The following is a 17,137-nucleotide window of genomic DNA, read 5'->3' as shown; positions in this document are numbered from 1 at the left end:
TTCCTGTAGAGCACTGCTTATATTCATATTTATTTATATTATTCAAATATTTATGTATGTTTTTAATTTGAATCTACTCTCCATGCAAACCAAAGCTTCATGGTAAAAGCATTTAACCGGCGAAGCCAAGTTGACTCTTATTTTGAAGTAGACTATCCACAGGAACTGCACTGTGTTCAGAGAGTCTAAAATGCATCTACAGAGCAAAACAATGGTCATTTTTGGCATCTGTTGATGGCAGGTCAGTTTAAAAGATGTCTGCGAGTAGTTTTCTACAGTCTGTGGGTGCGATGGAAAAAGAAGGAGCTGTTAGATGAAGAGCTGCAGGCGACAGGTTGCCCACCTCCAACTTCTCAGTGAGGTTACCTCTTTGAAGTTATCAGGTTCTCTATAAGTGTTTGGTTTAAATCCTAAGTATTGAGAAATGACATCAGCTCCAGCTCCGGCTGTATGTAGCCTTCAGACACCTTCAGTATATAATTGCAGCGTCTTTCGTCTGACTAAGTTTTGATTTTGTTTTTAAGTAAACCAACAGTTAAAGCAGTAGGCAAATAATGTATGCCGGTGTATGCCTAAACATGCTGTCACACTGGTAATGCCTACCACCAATGTGACCGCTTCTTGTAACAAGAGCCTAACTGATATGCAGGGACGATGTAGATATTTATATGACAGAGTAAAAATTTGAATATCGATATGTCAACTAATATACAAACATTTTTTGCAGTGATCCCTCAAATGTGGTTATTAAATATTTGACAAAATAAAATAGAGGCAGGATCATTTATAGTTTAACAATTAACTTTATTGTCTTAAATGAAAGCAGTGCACTGAAACAATAAACTTCCCTGACAATTTAATAATCGTAAATTACCCAAAGCATCTTTTTCTGCATTGTGCTCTTAAAAACGAAAAAGTTTTCATATTGGCCGATATCGACAACATATACACTGATACCGATATACCTGTGATAGGCCAATATTGGCCGATAATAACCAAAGGATATATCTTCGTGGTCAATTGAAGTTATCAAAAACAAGATTTCCAGCTACTGTTGAAAGTATGCTTTGGAGTTTTTGACCACTAGTAACATCATCTAGCACTGTTTCTTGTCATACGGAACAAGAGTGAGCTTAAAATACAGACCTCAATACACAAATCAAAAAGAAAGGAGAGCACAAAGAGAAGTGTATTTCAAAATAAAACAGGAAACAGACAAGAAAACCCCAGGACCGTCACATTTCTATGAGTTTGACCTGCCAAAAAATGCTGCAGTGCTCTATTGAGGGACAGAATGAGAATGTTAGCATTCAGTACAATTCAAAATACTTTATTTGTCCCCAGGGGGCAATTTAAGGCACATGGAGTAATTGTACACAGACACAAACAAGTCAGCATGTTAAAGCAAATCCGTACTTGGAAAAGATAAATGCAAATCAAATAAAGACAGAATAAAATAGACTAAACTAAATAAGATAATCACAGTGTTTACATGAGGTGTAAAGTAGCATTGAGGTAGGTTGTGTTGCGCATGAAGAAGCGGCAGCAAGTTAGTGCAAATGTGAAAAGCGTGGGAGGCAAGAAATGCAAGTTACAAGTATTTCAAAATATCAGCTCTGCACATGTTTTATGGGGGAGAAAATACATTGAATGTTTGTCAGACCTCAAGGATACACACATCCATCTGTATGTAAAGAAAATGTATGTTTGTTTACAAAAAACCCGCCGCACAGCACCTTTAAGTTGCCGCTTCAAGAATGGCATGAGCCTTGGACTGAAAAAATAAAGTTTCCGTTGAACATACTGTAATCCAGTCAACTGACTTTCTCGGAAAGTGTACTCGGTGAAATAAAGTGCAAATACATATTATACACATATACACATACTGTGTACACTGTGTTACCTTAAACATCATAAAAAATGTATAGAAACCACATGTGACATTTAATAACCTAGACCCTTCAGATGCAGTTGAATGTGTCTTCCTGCATGTGTGAGTTTTCTTCATGAACTGTATGTACAACTGCAGAGAGAGAGAGAGAGAGAGAGAGAGACAGTGAGTTGATTAATAGGGTTGGCTGTGAACTGATTAGGTCTGGCAGTATCCTACCCAGGTCTTAGGGGAATACCTCTCCTCTCCTCTTCTCTCCTTAGGTGCCCGATGTCAGTGATCAATCTGGAGTCAGCTGGACCGTCTCAGATGTAATGTCACATGTGCTATCATATGCCCATATCTAACTTTAAGTTTAACACACTGCGCTGGTATCTTGCGCCTTGAACAAAGAGAAAGTGATAAAGGTGATGACAAAGATAGCTGCTAAGATATAGGCACCAGAAACACAAAAGGACTGAGGTAATACAGGCTTGTTCAATAAAAAAAAGGGGTTTAGCAGATTAATCAGGCAATTTTCAAGGTTTGATAGCACCGACTGAATTAAAAGGAGCAGAAGGTCTTGCCGTGTCTCCATTAGATGGAGTTTGAAAAAAGCCTCAAACAAAGCTTAACGTTTTTGACACTTCAGTTTGTGCTCATTTGCAAGACGGACTGTACCATTCAATCTAAAGGGAGAACAGTAAAGTAAGTGATCTTTGTAATCTTCGTCTGTCTGTACTTTGTTTATCTCAGGAACCTTTTCTCCGGTCTACTTCACACTTGGCAGGTTTGCGGCTGAAGACCAAAGGAAGTGCAGTGTCAAATGTGGTGCAATTTGGGCACACAGCATGTTCAATATTCATATTTTGAATAAACAGCTGCTCTGTGTAGCAGTGGGGGCATGGCTTCAGCGCTCTGGCTTCATGGCTCTGCTGACTGAAGTTGGGCTCTGGATCCCACTCACGTGCTCTCATGGGGAAGCAGACATAAACAAAATGGAAATTAGCTTGGCGCAAAAAACTTGCCTTTGTAGCGCGGTAAGAAAAAACAAAAGCAGAAGGTTAAAGTTTTCTATTCTTCAGAAGGAACTGGAGGTGAGATTTTAAGTTTCTGTCAACAGTAGTATGCTAGCTAACGTTAGTCTCAAGGGCTAGAATGTTTACCGTTGTGCACCGTCAGCTGCTCCGAGATGCCTCCCTCATTAGTTATTGTCGTCCGGCTCAGAAAGTACAGATGTAATCAACCAGATTTTACATTTGAAATATCAAACATGTTTGATATTATCAGGGCGACCAAAATGAGTCAAAATTACTGTAGCTAACCACTAACATGTAGGCATGTTCAAGGCAGGCTAGCCTGTCAGAATCGCTGTTCTGGCTTCGCTTTTACGTTCTCTGTTCTTGGGACTGGTCGTAATTTCACTCAATAGAGAGTTATTCAAGAGGGGAAAGCTCTTCAAGCTATCAGACACATCTGAACCATCTACTGTCAAACTATTTCTCATTTGTGAAGCAGTTTCTATTCCAACAGGCGGAGGTTAGATAAAAGTGGATGTAATAGCTAATAGCTTCCTCCATTTTGAACTCTCAGGTTACTGAGTGCCGCAGTAATGAGTCCTAAAACTGGAAATCAGCTAGCCTTGTTGCACTTCTGGTTCCCCTTATATGCCTGAAATAAGGTCTGTGGCTACACCTAATAGCTTCCTCCATTTTGGACTCTGCAGCCATATACCTTCAAAGGTCATCAAAACAGCTTGCCATTAGGTAACGTGGCAAAGTTGGTTGTGAAAGTTCACTGAAGTTGAATTTGATGCAAAGATTTGATTTACTAACAAACCTCCATTTTAAATACTATTTCTACATCAATATCTCCAAATTATTATTGATTTTGTTTTTGAGGTTGGGATGGTGTTGCTACAGGACCTATAGACCCTTTCTGGGAGAGTAGAGACAAAATGACTCCCCAGCATTGATGCAAGACGCAAGTGTGTGTCCACGTGAGTGTATTCGCATGCAAGCAAGGCCTATATGCATAAGATGTGTAATCACGTAATCCAACCTTTTCACCTTTGAACGTTAATCTGTTTCACTGATATCGCTTCAAATGCAAATATAGTTTTTGCCACTCGCTGACTTTCATGTCCGGGAAAAAAGACGACTGGAGCTGAAAATAATTAAATAAATTCCAGTGAAACTTTGGTCTGACAGATTTCTTCCCCCTCTTTGGCCTTTTGCGTCCTCCGAACATGAAAGACTTCCATTTCACCCATGAAAGATCAACAATTTGAAAGAGATAGCTTACTCATTTTCCATTGCGTGGTTCAACATTCAGCGCAGACAGCTCACCTTTCCAATCAAAGGGGAATGGAAGCGCACAGTCACCTTTGACAAAAATCTGGCCAGTAATGAGTTCGCACATAAGAACAGACTGTCAGAGACAGAACTCTCCCAGCATTAAAGACAGACGCTGCACTGTCTGACCAAGACATAAAAATGTTCCTGGTTCTGTCCTCACAAACTGCAAGAGACTGATAAAGCCTCCACAACTAATCAAGTGCCCTTGAGCAAAACATGTTTCTACAGGTGTGTGTGTGTGTGTGTGCAGTAGTCCATGATGTACTCAGCATGTGTTGTGTTAGCAGACTGATAAACAAGTTTCATTTGCCAGGCTGACATGTAATGCTTTAATGTATTAGCAATACATCAGATTTGTTTTTTTCACTTGCTACCTCACTTTACGCTCACTGACAAATGCACAGTGGTGTCTTGGTGCATATTAACATATAAATACTGTTATTATTCAATCTCCTTATGTTCTGTCTATGACGTACACCTGCCGTTTAATAAAAACAGAAAAATGAAACAATACATCTTCTCTAAATATACGTTAGGTCTGCATAACCATGGGTGCTGTTGCCTTCCCCTGTGTACCTGAGTGAACAAACACATATGCTTTCATTGATTGACATCCAGGGCAACCTTTTCCCCCGGTGCAATGCATAAACGCCAGGGGCCAAATGTATAAACCATGCATACACACAAAAAATGTACTCACGCCACTTTCAACGCAGGTTTCCAAATGTATAAAAATCTATGGGCGGTGAGACTGTTCGTACTGGTACACATCTTTAACACCATGCGTATCATGCACGCTGTCTTCTCAGTCGCATTAGTGTGATGTTGCGAGTGGGCAAAAATAAAACTAAAAGTGAGAATTAGGTTGACATTTTATTTAGAGCAGTTTTTTTTCACTAAATTGTGTTAAGATTACATCAATAGTTTAAAAAAGCCTTCACTATGATTACACAGTGATGTGCGAGTTGTTACCCTTGTTTTTCTGTAAATATGTTTGTCAGTATGCATAATTATAATGATGACAAATAATTAAATGATATTTGTATATGTATAAAAAATAAAGATTATTTTCCTGTATTATTTGGGAGTAAGAATACATTCAGGTGTAACCAGCACTATATAAGGGCTGTAGCCGTGCGTAATGGCCGCGCCACATGATACAATAGCTGCTTTGGGTTGCGAGATGATACTGCCAATGCGCAATTTGGTCTAGAGCGACTTTTCAAGGTTGTGTGCTGATGTTCTGGCCCATGATGATAACTGCTCATCAATCAGAGAGAGCGTGGGGATCCCCTCTCCTCTTATAGTAGCTCTCTCACTCTCATTGTGCACAGAGATGCGCTTCTTGGCCCCTTGCTTTAAATTAGACCACTTTTTTAACCCCTCCAAAGTCATGGCTCTGAACTCACAACGTGTATCTGCCATTTCACTTGCTTCATTTTGTTGCTAAAGCCAGAACCGATGCCCCCAAGTAATACTCTTTATCGTCAGTCAGTTTGATCAATCATTACATCAAGTTCACGGTCTGCAAAATTACACTTCCTGTTCTTCAACTGCTTTTTTGCTTCTACCATTTCTCCTCAACACTAAACTATATTCTGGCCCATGTAATCAGGGGCCGTGTCTAGAGCCATTTCAAATAAATCGTGGTGATGGTCAGACAGCTCATGCGTAAAATTTCAGGATGATTGAGATGTATGAAGGAAAGACACGTGGGAACAGACAAACATGGGGTTTTTATAAATCTGACCAAAAGACTGCATTACATGTCTCCTGTTTTGTGTGTACACAGGTTTCTACACCTGAATGTACACAGAGATTTATACATTTGGATGCGCTGGAGCAGAAGACACCGCGCTCACAGATCTACCACCTGCTTCAACTCAGCAGCGGGAGCAGTGGGTTCATAATCCGCCCCGCAACACCGACATTCCCATACGTGCACGTCCATGTATTGCACATGCACCCCTATGGAGGCAGCTACTTTACAATGTTTCAAAGTCGCCCCTGACATCTGGAGGAGTATCCCCCGGGGTTCAGGTGTTTCAGACTCACTGAAATCTAACACACACATGCGTTTCATGCAAGCGCACATGGGAAAGTTTCACAGGTCGACATACTGTACATAGGAAGCTCCACACAACCCAAACCCAGATTAATGACATTCTGACATTGTATTGAATTAAACTGCCCTTTTAAAAGGGTGACCCCTTTATTGAGGAGGTAAATTACAACAAGCAGCAAAGAAAAGACAAGTTCATGGAAAGTCGTACAGACTGTAGTCAAGGATGCTCCTTAATCATGCCGGTGGTAAATAATGTGTCAGCCATCATTAAACAAAAATTCAATATCCACAGTGTTTATTAGTCCTTCAGGGGTGATTTTCTTCCCCTACTGCAGTGTCAATCAGGGGTGAGCTATATGCTAGTTTCATCACCCTCACTGGTGTCACGTTCTGCTCGGACGTGGTTTTTGCTAAACCACCACAGTTTTAAACTGTCCATAATGAGTCCAACAGTGGTATAGGAGTGCAATGTTACACCAATGGACTGCTTTTCAAAACCTAGTGCCTACATAACCCACAATACAACTTAACCACTGAGTAACATCACACAACTTTGACATTTAAGCTCTTATCCTAAAAGAAGAAAAAAACATTATTACATTTCCTTAAACGTTGCTCTGTAATGATAAGACCATAATAAATGTTCAGAAAGCGATGCCATCCATAACCTCTCTCCTTCAGCACTCCCTCCTGGAGTACAAACAATCCTTTATTATAGGGGAACAATATACGCTGAGTGACAAGCTTTGAGAGGGAATCACCTTTTCTTATATGAGAAAAAAAAATTGTTAGTGTACAGTAAGGGCACATTTCCATTTGAGACTCCCTGTACCGCTCGGGTATAAGCCGGGAGTGTAGTAATAAAAATGATAGAACTGCTGCAGTAAAGCGGCTGTTTGAAGAATAACTTTTGTATCTCCAACAATAACACGTCCCTGAAAATAAAGAAAGGATTTCAGTCGACTCAAGGCTGTGTGACTCTTAATCATGCATGTTCAGTTAATAAAATTTCTCTCTATACGATGTGAGTTGTTCCTGACACCTGGAGCACGTTTCCTTGGCTAATGCTTGGACAGCTGATGTGTGATTCAATATATTCACATCATATGAGATGTAATTTAAAAACCAAGTCGTTCTTGACTTCTCAGCCGCCCTGTGGAGAAATGTATGCAGTTAATGATCCCTTATGCGCTTTGCAATGCAGATAGGATCCTGCGAAAGGGGATATAATGAACATTTTGTTGTGTCAAGCCTTCTGCATGAGACAATGAAGCTCCGAGTTTATCACGGAGGCAGTGAATCCACGTTGTTAAAACTGTATCCTAATCATGTTACGCTGCCTCCCACCGCATGAAGGGCCTCTTCATCTCTCTCTCATACACACACTTAACCCAACAGTGCCAGACCTCACAAACAAGCGAGAGCAGAGTAAACATGTGAAATAGAATTCTAATTCGAGAGCTTTTTTACCCAGGAGTCCACCCCCCGGGCTTCCCACTGACACCATGATGAATGGCTTTGTGTTGGCGCGATGTTCGTGTCTATGTGTGTGTGTAGCAAGGTTCAAGGCACAGAGGTTGTCACCCCTCAGAAAAAAAAAAACACCCCTCCCGCTCCCATTAAGCCGCCTGTGGATAATTGAACCGAGTTTTGAAGAGCGGCCGCGCTATTATTTATTTACTTGTTTGTCTCACATGATACATGAGAAGAGGGAAAATAAGAGGGCGGCTCGGGGTGGATTCTGCCAAGCACGGCATATCCAGGGCCATGCTCCCAGTTAATGGAATGAGAAATCGTGCACTTTTCATACGTTTTGTGTGTGTGAGTTGCGTCTGCACCGTCTAGTTGTATGCGAACAATACCTGCTGGTGTGTTACAAAAGGATTTTTGGACATTGATTAATTCTGGTCTGTGAGTATTATTAAACCCTGCGACTCGCTGTTGTCCTGCGAAACAATGACGATGGCCTTGACTTAAGACTAAATCAGAAATAGATTTGGCTAGCAGGCCGGACTGCGGCAAAGACACTGCCAGCTTAGTGTTGTAAATCTCCTTTCTTCTCAGATATCAGAAACTGGCTCAGGTCTCTACACGATCCTCTACAGGAAGGATCAAGAGTCCAAGAATAGGAGTTTTAGCAAACAAGTCTGAAGTAGAAAAGCAATCAAATGCAACAATTTGTAGCCCAGATGACTAATGTACTCCTCTTTAGTATTATTTATCCAAATTTACAATAGGTCAGCTCTCTTGTTCCCACTGAAATTAGTTTTTGTAATTATAAACATCTGTATTTAGAAAACTACAAAAAACAAACAAACAAACAAACAAACAAACAAACAATACAAGTAAAATGCAGAAAAAGTGGTGAAGTGCCCTCTCTTCACTATTACAATATCACCACGTTTTATGCGCTGGTGAATTAATGCATACATTTTGAATAAACATATGCAGCAGCAGAAGCGTGGGTTTCAAACATATTTGATATTATCGGGGCAGCCCTGATGAGCCTTCGAGCAGTTCAGGAAGCTTAAGACTGGATCAGTAAACGCCTCACATTGACCTGCACTGAACTGGCAATTACAATATTGTGAGATTTTCCTCCAGAGATAAACACAGCATCACTTGTTTCAGCTCTGTAACATCTAGGCCGAGTTTCCAATGTTCACTGGCAGCATTTCACAAGTCATGCCTCTTCAAGCAGCCTCTGCCTTCGCAGTCAGAGTCTATAATTTTGTTCAGCGTGCTTCAAATATGCCCGTTACTGTACTTTGTCTCTCTCACCTTCACATTATGAGCAAACCATTTACTCTTAAGAGAGAGCGCACTCTAAAATAGAAAAAAGTGTATATGTCAGTGCTCTTTAAAGCAACATTATGTAACTTTTTCACCTTTAAAGTTACAGCTTCCAAATCATTTTGATGGTACAGTGTCTTGTAATAGGGTGAATAGTGTCTCTGTCACATCCACTTCAACATACAAGTTTCCAACACATATTACTGTTATGATGAAATGAGTTTTGTTTGTAGTTAGCACCTACATTACATCTGACAGTTGTTACAGATCTGGGATTTGTATTTACGACAGTGTTGTTGCACTCAGAAGCTGCAGGGGGTGCCAAAATGTGAAAAATGCAGATTTCTACATAATGTTGCTTTAAGTTTAGTTGAAGTTTACTGTATAGACCAAAAAGTCACTTAAACATGGATTTGTACTGGCAGATGTGCAGCAGGGTGCCATCACACTTGCTCAAAAGGTGAAGAACCACTGTCATATCACAGAACGTAACATGATGAACATGGAATGAAATATACAGCGTCTGAATCAAAGTGGCAATTATCTTTCTTGTCTTCCCACACAAAAAGCAACTTAAACAAACGCACCCACACACACATCACATTTGCTCAGAAATAACGACTCCATGACCAGTTAATTGGACGAGCACAATCCCGTCCTCCAATCACAACCCTTCTCAGAGCTGAGCCCCCAGACCAAAGGTCACGGTGCTGTCAGGGACATTGTCTTTGCCTTCTTGACTTTATCGACGTTCTTATGGACGCTCTTATTGACTTTTCTGAGATTACATAATAGCTTTGTTTTCCACAGAACATAGTATAGACAATAAAGCCAGCAGCTCATTATCAAAGCCATTACTGTATGCTCTAGAAACGCTATTATACAAACTGACTTTGATCCCTGGAGGCCAACATAAGATAGCCTCATCAATTCACTTGTCTCAGTTTCACAGAGTGTCTCCAACAGAAGCAGAAGTAATGATAAAACATACCGTAGAGTCATTATTGTGACCCCAGTCTGTTAATATGGTGTGATTACTTGATGATGCCTCCACAATGGGCGTCCATAAGGGACAGCCATGTAGCTCAGGTAGTGCTGAAGTGTTCCTTTGTGGCTCTCCTGAACTGTATGTGTAATGCACAGTTCCCATGGTAAACCATTAGCGTGTCTGCTGTTAGACACAGCACCCACCCCAGGGAGAGCTGCAACCAATTAAAAGAAAACCTGGAATGGGAGATGCTCTCGGGGAGGAGGACATGCCAGTCTGTGACAGGTGGACGAGGGTGCCATGTTGGGTTTCAGTACATGTGTGTGTGTAATATCTGATGGAGGAGAGCTATAAAGAGAGAGGTTATTGTGTCGGAGCGATTGCACATGGGATCTTTTGCTGCATCTGTGCCAGCTGTTCAGACAAAAGTGGCATGATCAGAGCTGGGGGTGGGGGTGAGAAACGCATGAAATGGGACGTCAACTTCAGGCTCTTGTCACTGTTATTTATAAATAGCTCGCTGTGTGCATTTTGAGCTGATGTACCTGTCACTCGCTCTGTGACAGTGAGTAATGAGCTCCACTCACCTCTGCATTTAATTTACTGGACAGACCCTCCTTCACTCCCAGTTGAAGTTTCACAGTTGTTTCATAACGATTTTATGCACAGTTAAAGCTAATGTTTCTACGCAACAGTAATGGCCACATGTGACTTAGCCATGGTTGTGCACATTTTCTTCTTGACTGGAGGTTACGTGCACGTTCTCAGGTTCGAAGCCCACAGGACATTCAGCAAAAACATTCCATCACGCACAGCAAAAAAAGGTGTTTGTCAACTGCCTCTTGCTGACCCCTTCCCCTAAACAGTGATTGTCCAATTATAGCTTAGCAATCTTAACTAGACTTGGCAAATGTATCACGCTTTGGATTTCTCCACATTATGAAGCTGTATGCTTGGGGCAACGGCAATACTATACTAGACATCGAAATAGTTTATATTTTTCAAGCCTTCCAAGACCAAGAAAGACAAAAGCATTGCTGTTATTAATGGATTAACCATCTTCTCTAATGTGATATACAATGATTAATGTGTCAACTTACTTATACCTACAGTAACAACCAAGGCCAAGCACATCCACCTGTGATGATGAAGACTGCCTGATTAGTATTAAGACTTTCAGGTGGAACCTAACCTGCTATCGCTAAATGCCGTTTTGAATAACACGCCAAAAAGCAATTTCGTTAACCCATCCCTAAATCATGGTTATTACAGTCTAGTTTCCAAATATAGGCCTAGGGCAACAGTATTAGACATACCAAACACATATAAACATTGGAAACTGTCCTGACAGCTGCACACAAGAACCCCTTGAATCGGGTTGTGAGTAGCCAGGTTGTGTTGACGGATGGGTTGAAATTCAGAATCAGAATCTTAAGTAAGTAAAGTAAAGTAAGCTTTCACATACGAGGACAGAACAAACAATACTAAAAACAAATAATAGACATTATAAATATATAAATAGAGATGAAAAATAGAAAAGGAAGAAACGGTTCATATGTTGAGAGGTTTTGGTCCAGATGGACCGAGGCCTCCTGCCACAGGGGAAAGTCTCAAAAAGTTTGTGTCTGGGATGGGAGGGGTCGACAACAATCTTACCTGCACGCCTCAGGGTCCTTGAGGCGTGCAGGTCCTGGAGGGATGGCAGATTGCAGTCCATCACCTCCTCAGCAGAGCGAATGATGCGCTGCAGTCTGCCCTTGTCTCTGGCATTGGCAGCGGAGTACCAGATGGTGATGGAGGAAGTGAGAATGGACTCGATGATGGCAGGATGAATTTCTTCAACTGCCGCAGGAAGTACATCCTCTGGTGGGCTTTTTTGATGAGAGAGCTCGTGCTCAGCTCGCACTTCAAATTGTGTGAAATGTGCAGATGGTGTTAGAAGATCCAGCATCTTATGGATGCATGTACTGTATGAAGATTATTTATTATTCATTATATTTGTTTCATTAAAACGTTATGTTTTCCAGGATAAACAACAGTCAGTCCAATGCTTTTTCCAGGAGTAATTAAATAAAAAAAGTATTAACCCTTTTTTTAAAAAACTACTATATACTATACACAAACACTACACGGCACGTACCGTGTAGTGTTTGTGTATAGCGTGAAAATGGGACACAGCTACAACGTGGTACAATACAGAAGTACACCACAGAGTTGGAACATGCTCGTGGTCACCATGTTAGAATAATGGCTGGGGGGGCTGAATTGGTTGGTCCCCCCGGACACTGCTATCAGCACAAACATACATCTTAAGTGCCTTATCAGACATCCCATTCTCTGCAGCATACATGCGTCATGTATCAGATCCCCTCAAGGCTGGCTGCAACTTCTTTATTTGACTGTGAGATTGGATTTTTCTCACCCAGATGGATGGTAATGGTGGATTGCCAGGAGTTGATCAATACCAGTGGTTATCAATATGCAACAGATCGATGGTTAGCAACACACACAAACACACATGAACATAAGATGATGATAGGCTTATATTCCTGAAGGCATCATGGTATTGTGGGGTCAGATTCTTTTCTGAATGTCATTTATCAGAAATCTTTTTTAATTGTCAAGCTGAATGATCAATTTTGTTCCAGGCGCCTAATTTTTTCTTACTGTTTTCCCCATGTGCCTCATGCAAAACAATAATTGATTTTATCATTCAGCCTAGTAGAGTTGAAATTTGGTTATCAGGATCAAGGTAAAGGAACAGTGAGGGATTTTATCAGTGATGCCGTGATAGTCTAGGAATCTATCTGTGAACAGACCCTTTTATTTGGAAGGAATCACAATTATTCCTTTAAATCTCCAACTATATTTTCTAGTGCAGAAATGAAAATCCAGTTAATTTTTACTTTTTTTAGACAGGCCTACTTAAAAAAATAGTTAAAAAGTAAAAGTTTGCCTTAAAGCAGCACTATGTAACGATATTAATGAGGTAATAATACAAATATTATTTGTTCCATAACTGAATAAACAAGCTGTTCTCAGTTAAAAATAAGGTCCCCATAACGAAGCTAGAAAGGTGGCAGGGTCCGCCACATACAAACAAAGTAAAACAGTATGAAATTGTGTTGTCCTTTAAGGTCAGTTTGTTTACGCAGTTTATTCAGTCATGAAAATGAAGAGTTTGTTTATTTAGTAAGTTTAAAAAAAAAAAAAATCAGTGAATGAAGATCCTTCTCTTCTGATTAAAATTTCTTCCCCAAAACTACATAGTGCACCTTTAAAAAGTGTAGCATAACCTCCTTGGTGGAGGTACTGAAAAAAACAATTTGTTTTTTGTGACACATTGAATACTCGGTTGGTGCTCACTGGGTGTATTTCTACTCGTTTCACTAGCATCTCTCCTCAAGCTGTTGCAAGTGATTGTGCTCTTTGAATGAGTTGCTTTGGTATGTTCTCAGACTCCAGGAGGCAATATGATACTTACTACACTTGCTAACAAAAAAAACATATCTTTCATACATATGTCAGTATTAGGGAGCCAGCAGCTTCAGGTCATTGCTGGCCTTTAATCTGGGATTTGGTGAGTGTAGAGACGTCAGCAGTGGACTAATGAAGCAAAGTGATTGTGACCTGTCAATCAAAAACTATGGATTTTTCCGGGGCTGTATTAATATATGGATGTCCATGTGCCAATGGGAGAGTAGATGTGACCTGCATGAGTGTTAGACAAGCTACCGATAATCATATATTATATGTATGTTACATTTCACATTAGCCTGTCGAAGCAGGTTCAGAAGTGTTTCTGAAGCTACATCTGAAAGGAGACTGGTCTGATGAGACAAAGCCTGGCACCTGGTCCCCGACAGGCCTCCGACTCTCTGCTGTATTTCTGCACAACAAGAGGCTTCAGAGAGCAGAATCACAAAGAGTGTGGGTGTATTGTTTGGCATAAGTTGACTGTGACCCAAAAACAGCACTTCTACTTTCCTTTTTATGTGTCCCTGTGTCGTACTCATACATATTTTTGTCACAGGACATCTGTTTCCCAAATAGAAACTGGGTCAAAAATCAGCACACTTCTCCATTATTATCGACAAGCTGGAACACTTGAAGGTCAACTTGATCGCAAAACACATATCCACAATGTACACAAACACACACCTAGACACCCAAAATCTCTATGTTGCTCAAACAATATTATAACACTATGAACAGATACTCCAACATATGTCAGCACAGATGTAGATACAAACAAACCGTGCTCCATAATACAGCAAAGTATGTCCAGAGACAAAACAACACTAACAGTTATATCATCCACTTGGAGACTACTACTTTCTGATTGGCCGGAGGGCATGTGTTATTTTCAGTATCATTACTACTACTTCTTACCTCATTATTGCTCTGCAAACAAACAACTTGTCTAATCGCCTTTTTTTAAAAAAAAAAAGGTGTAATATGTAAGATTTGTCCATTTGTTGAAATCCTAAACAAATAGCAGCATATTCCTATAGTAACCACTATCTGTAGCTGCTGTTAGCTCAGTTAGCAGTGCAGCTAGTGACTGACTTGGACTGAGAAGGGTCACGGCTAGCTGGTAAGCAGGCGGCACAATACATTGACGTCATAATGTCGTCACTTCCAGGCAGTGCTTAATTTGTAAATCATAAGGTGCCGGAACACAAAGTACATACGACAGCGCAGGGATGACAAGACGGGCACAGGTCCCGGAACGCATACAGAAAACGGTGCTGAAAACAACATGCAAAGGCCCACTTACCATGCTGTGGGACTTACAAGCCTCAATTTCAAATAATATCCTTGGTATAAATGTTATGACAGTAATTTACAATTATTTTAGGCTATACTCTGCACGGGAGCATGCCTATGTTCCCACAGCCCTATGCTCCTACCCTAACCACCTCCTCTTCCCTAACCCAAAAAGTGTGGCAACATAGGGCTGTGGGACCATTGGGCTGTGGGAACATACAGTAGGCATGACCCCCTCTGCACAGCACAGGCAAATGCCCACATCACCACAGGTGTTGTGGGCAGTATACAGTCAGCAATTCATTTCTCAACAGGTCTAACTTGTAAAACATAAAAAAATAAAAGTTCAGAGCTTACAATAAATCACACAAATCTTCCATTATTATTATTTAAAGATTGGCACGGCGGCCTATTAATAGACAGTATGCTTACCAGTGGCGAGCGGTGACCTTTTACTGTGGTCATGCTTAAGTGTCAATACCATGCGCGCCCGTAAGGGGGGTATTTATTTATTAATAAAAAATATAATATGGTTTTTAACTACTACAGTGGAAACCGCTTATAGTGATCACGTTGGTCCAGAGTACATTTGATCACTATAAGCGGTTGATTACTAAAACCGAATTGTTATTATTTCACTTATTTTTTTTCAGAACATCATCTAAATGCCAGTTGTATAGTTTTTCAATGAGAAAAATGTAACGAAACGGTCGTCAGCGCGATCCTCTCGTCAGCACCTCAATCACAGACCACAGCTGGTTTTCCACACAGCATTTACAGTAACTCACGTGACATGTCTCACTCTCACGTCTCACTCGTCCACTTGAAATTATAGTTTTCTTTTCCTCAAAAGTTCTCCGCGAAAACGGCACTGAACGCAAAGACTGAATAGAATTAATATTTTCACTCATTTTGACCAGGCTACACGATGAAATGAACCACTGAGTTTCCCGCTGAACAATTCGAACAAGTCAGTTTTGCGCATGCGCGTTGGCAGATAAGCTGCTTCACTGACAGCTTTTTTGCCATTCAAAATGCTCATCTACAGTACACACAGCCTCTAGCAGTAACTGTACTACTCGGTGTCACAGTGCGCATGCGCGAAACAAGCTGTCAGCTTTCCAGCTTTTCGCAAGCAAAACGGGACAGATTAGGCACGGATTTAAGACCAAAACAGTAGAACTACGGTATTGTATAATTGAACACACTGCCAGATTAATATTTTCAATTATTTTTATTGAAGGGCTTGGGCATGCACTGCATTTATAGCTTATTATGACCGCTCGCCCTTGATGCTTACCATATTTAGTTGTCCAAAACACCCCACATCACGACCATGTCCGGATTCTCCTCCTCCTCTCTGTTTCGGGTTTTACTGCGTGTGTCTGTGGCAGTTCTGTGTCCTTTGGCCACCCACGACCTCACGTATGGGACCGGATTGAATTTAGCCAGGGGGGGTCCAACAAGATTTAGGAAGAGAAAAGATGATATGGCGGATGTGAGCAGAGAGGCACGGTTGGGAGTGCAAATCAAGTTCATTTGAGAAAATCCGCGCTCACATTCAGCACTTGCAATAGGAATGCTGTTGACAGCAACAACTCCATCAGTTCACCGGGGATGTCTCCGTACTTTCTGTAGGCCGTAGGACTGCGTGCGGGTTGGCAACGTTAAAGCGCTGACACAGCGACTCAACCTCAGTCTCTCCATGCAGCGCACCTGCGTCCTCGGGCCAGTACTGTGCGTAAAGCACCTTCAACTCTTGCTCCGGCTCTTGTACCGGGCTAGCGGATGCCAGGGTACCCGCCTGTTGCTCTTGCTGTTGGTGGACCGCCTGGCCGACTGCTAGCGCTGTAGCTGGCTCCCGCTCCGGCTTGGCTAGCTGTCGGTGAACCGGGCTAGCTGCTGCGGCGCTAGCACGCTGCTGCAGCCGGTTTTGCAACTGCTCTCGTTGTCGCTTGTCGAGGCTTTTCTGACTCGTTTTGAAGCGTCATGCAACTCTTCCTGCTTTTTTAAAAAAGACAGTAAATTTAACTGTCTTTTGACATGTTTGCGTTGAAATAGTAACCTTTTGTTGCTCTCTGCTCGCTCCCCAGGTGCGGCACATTTCAAAAGTTTGTTTCTGTCAGAGGCGGGGTCTGATGACCCAGTAAGCTTTTCAGTGCAACAGATCTCCGACTCTTTCAAATGACGTTAAATCTTAATAAACAACATGAAATTCTTGGGATTTGTTCTGCATATTAATATATGAATATTATTATATTTTATACATTTTTAAAAACTTTTTTATTATATTA

At 41.1% G+C, this 17,137-nt stretch overlaps 1 long non-coding RNA gene across 1 annotated transcript in view; it reads right to left on the bottom strand.

Annotated features, from left to right (window-relative positions):
* Positions 1-16,807, bottom strand: part of LOC311266416 — a 32,111-nt gene extending 15,304 nt beyond the window's left edge. Inside the window, exon 1 of the long non-coding RNA XR_014623708.1 lies at positions 16,144-16,807. This is a non-coding gene — a long non-coding RNA (uncharacterized lncRNA). The remainder of the gene's footprint in view (positions 1-16,143) is intronic.
* Positions 16,808-17,137: the final 330 nt, after the last annotated feature.

Source organism: Pagrus pagrus (genome assembly GCF_965226575.1).
Source record: "Pagrus pagrus genome assembly, chromosome: 12".
NCBI lineage: Eukaryota > Metazoa > Chordata > Actinopteri > Spariformes > Sparidae > Pagrus > Pagrus pagrus.
This window is presented reverse-complemented; position numbering and strand designations above follow the sequence as displayed.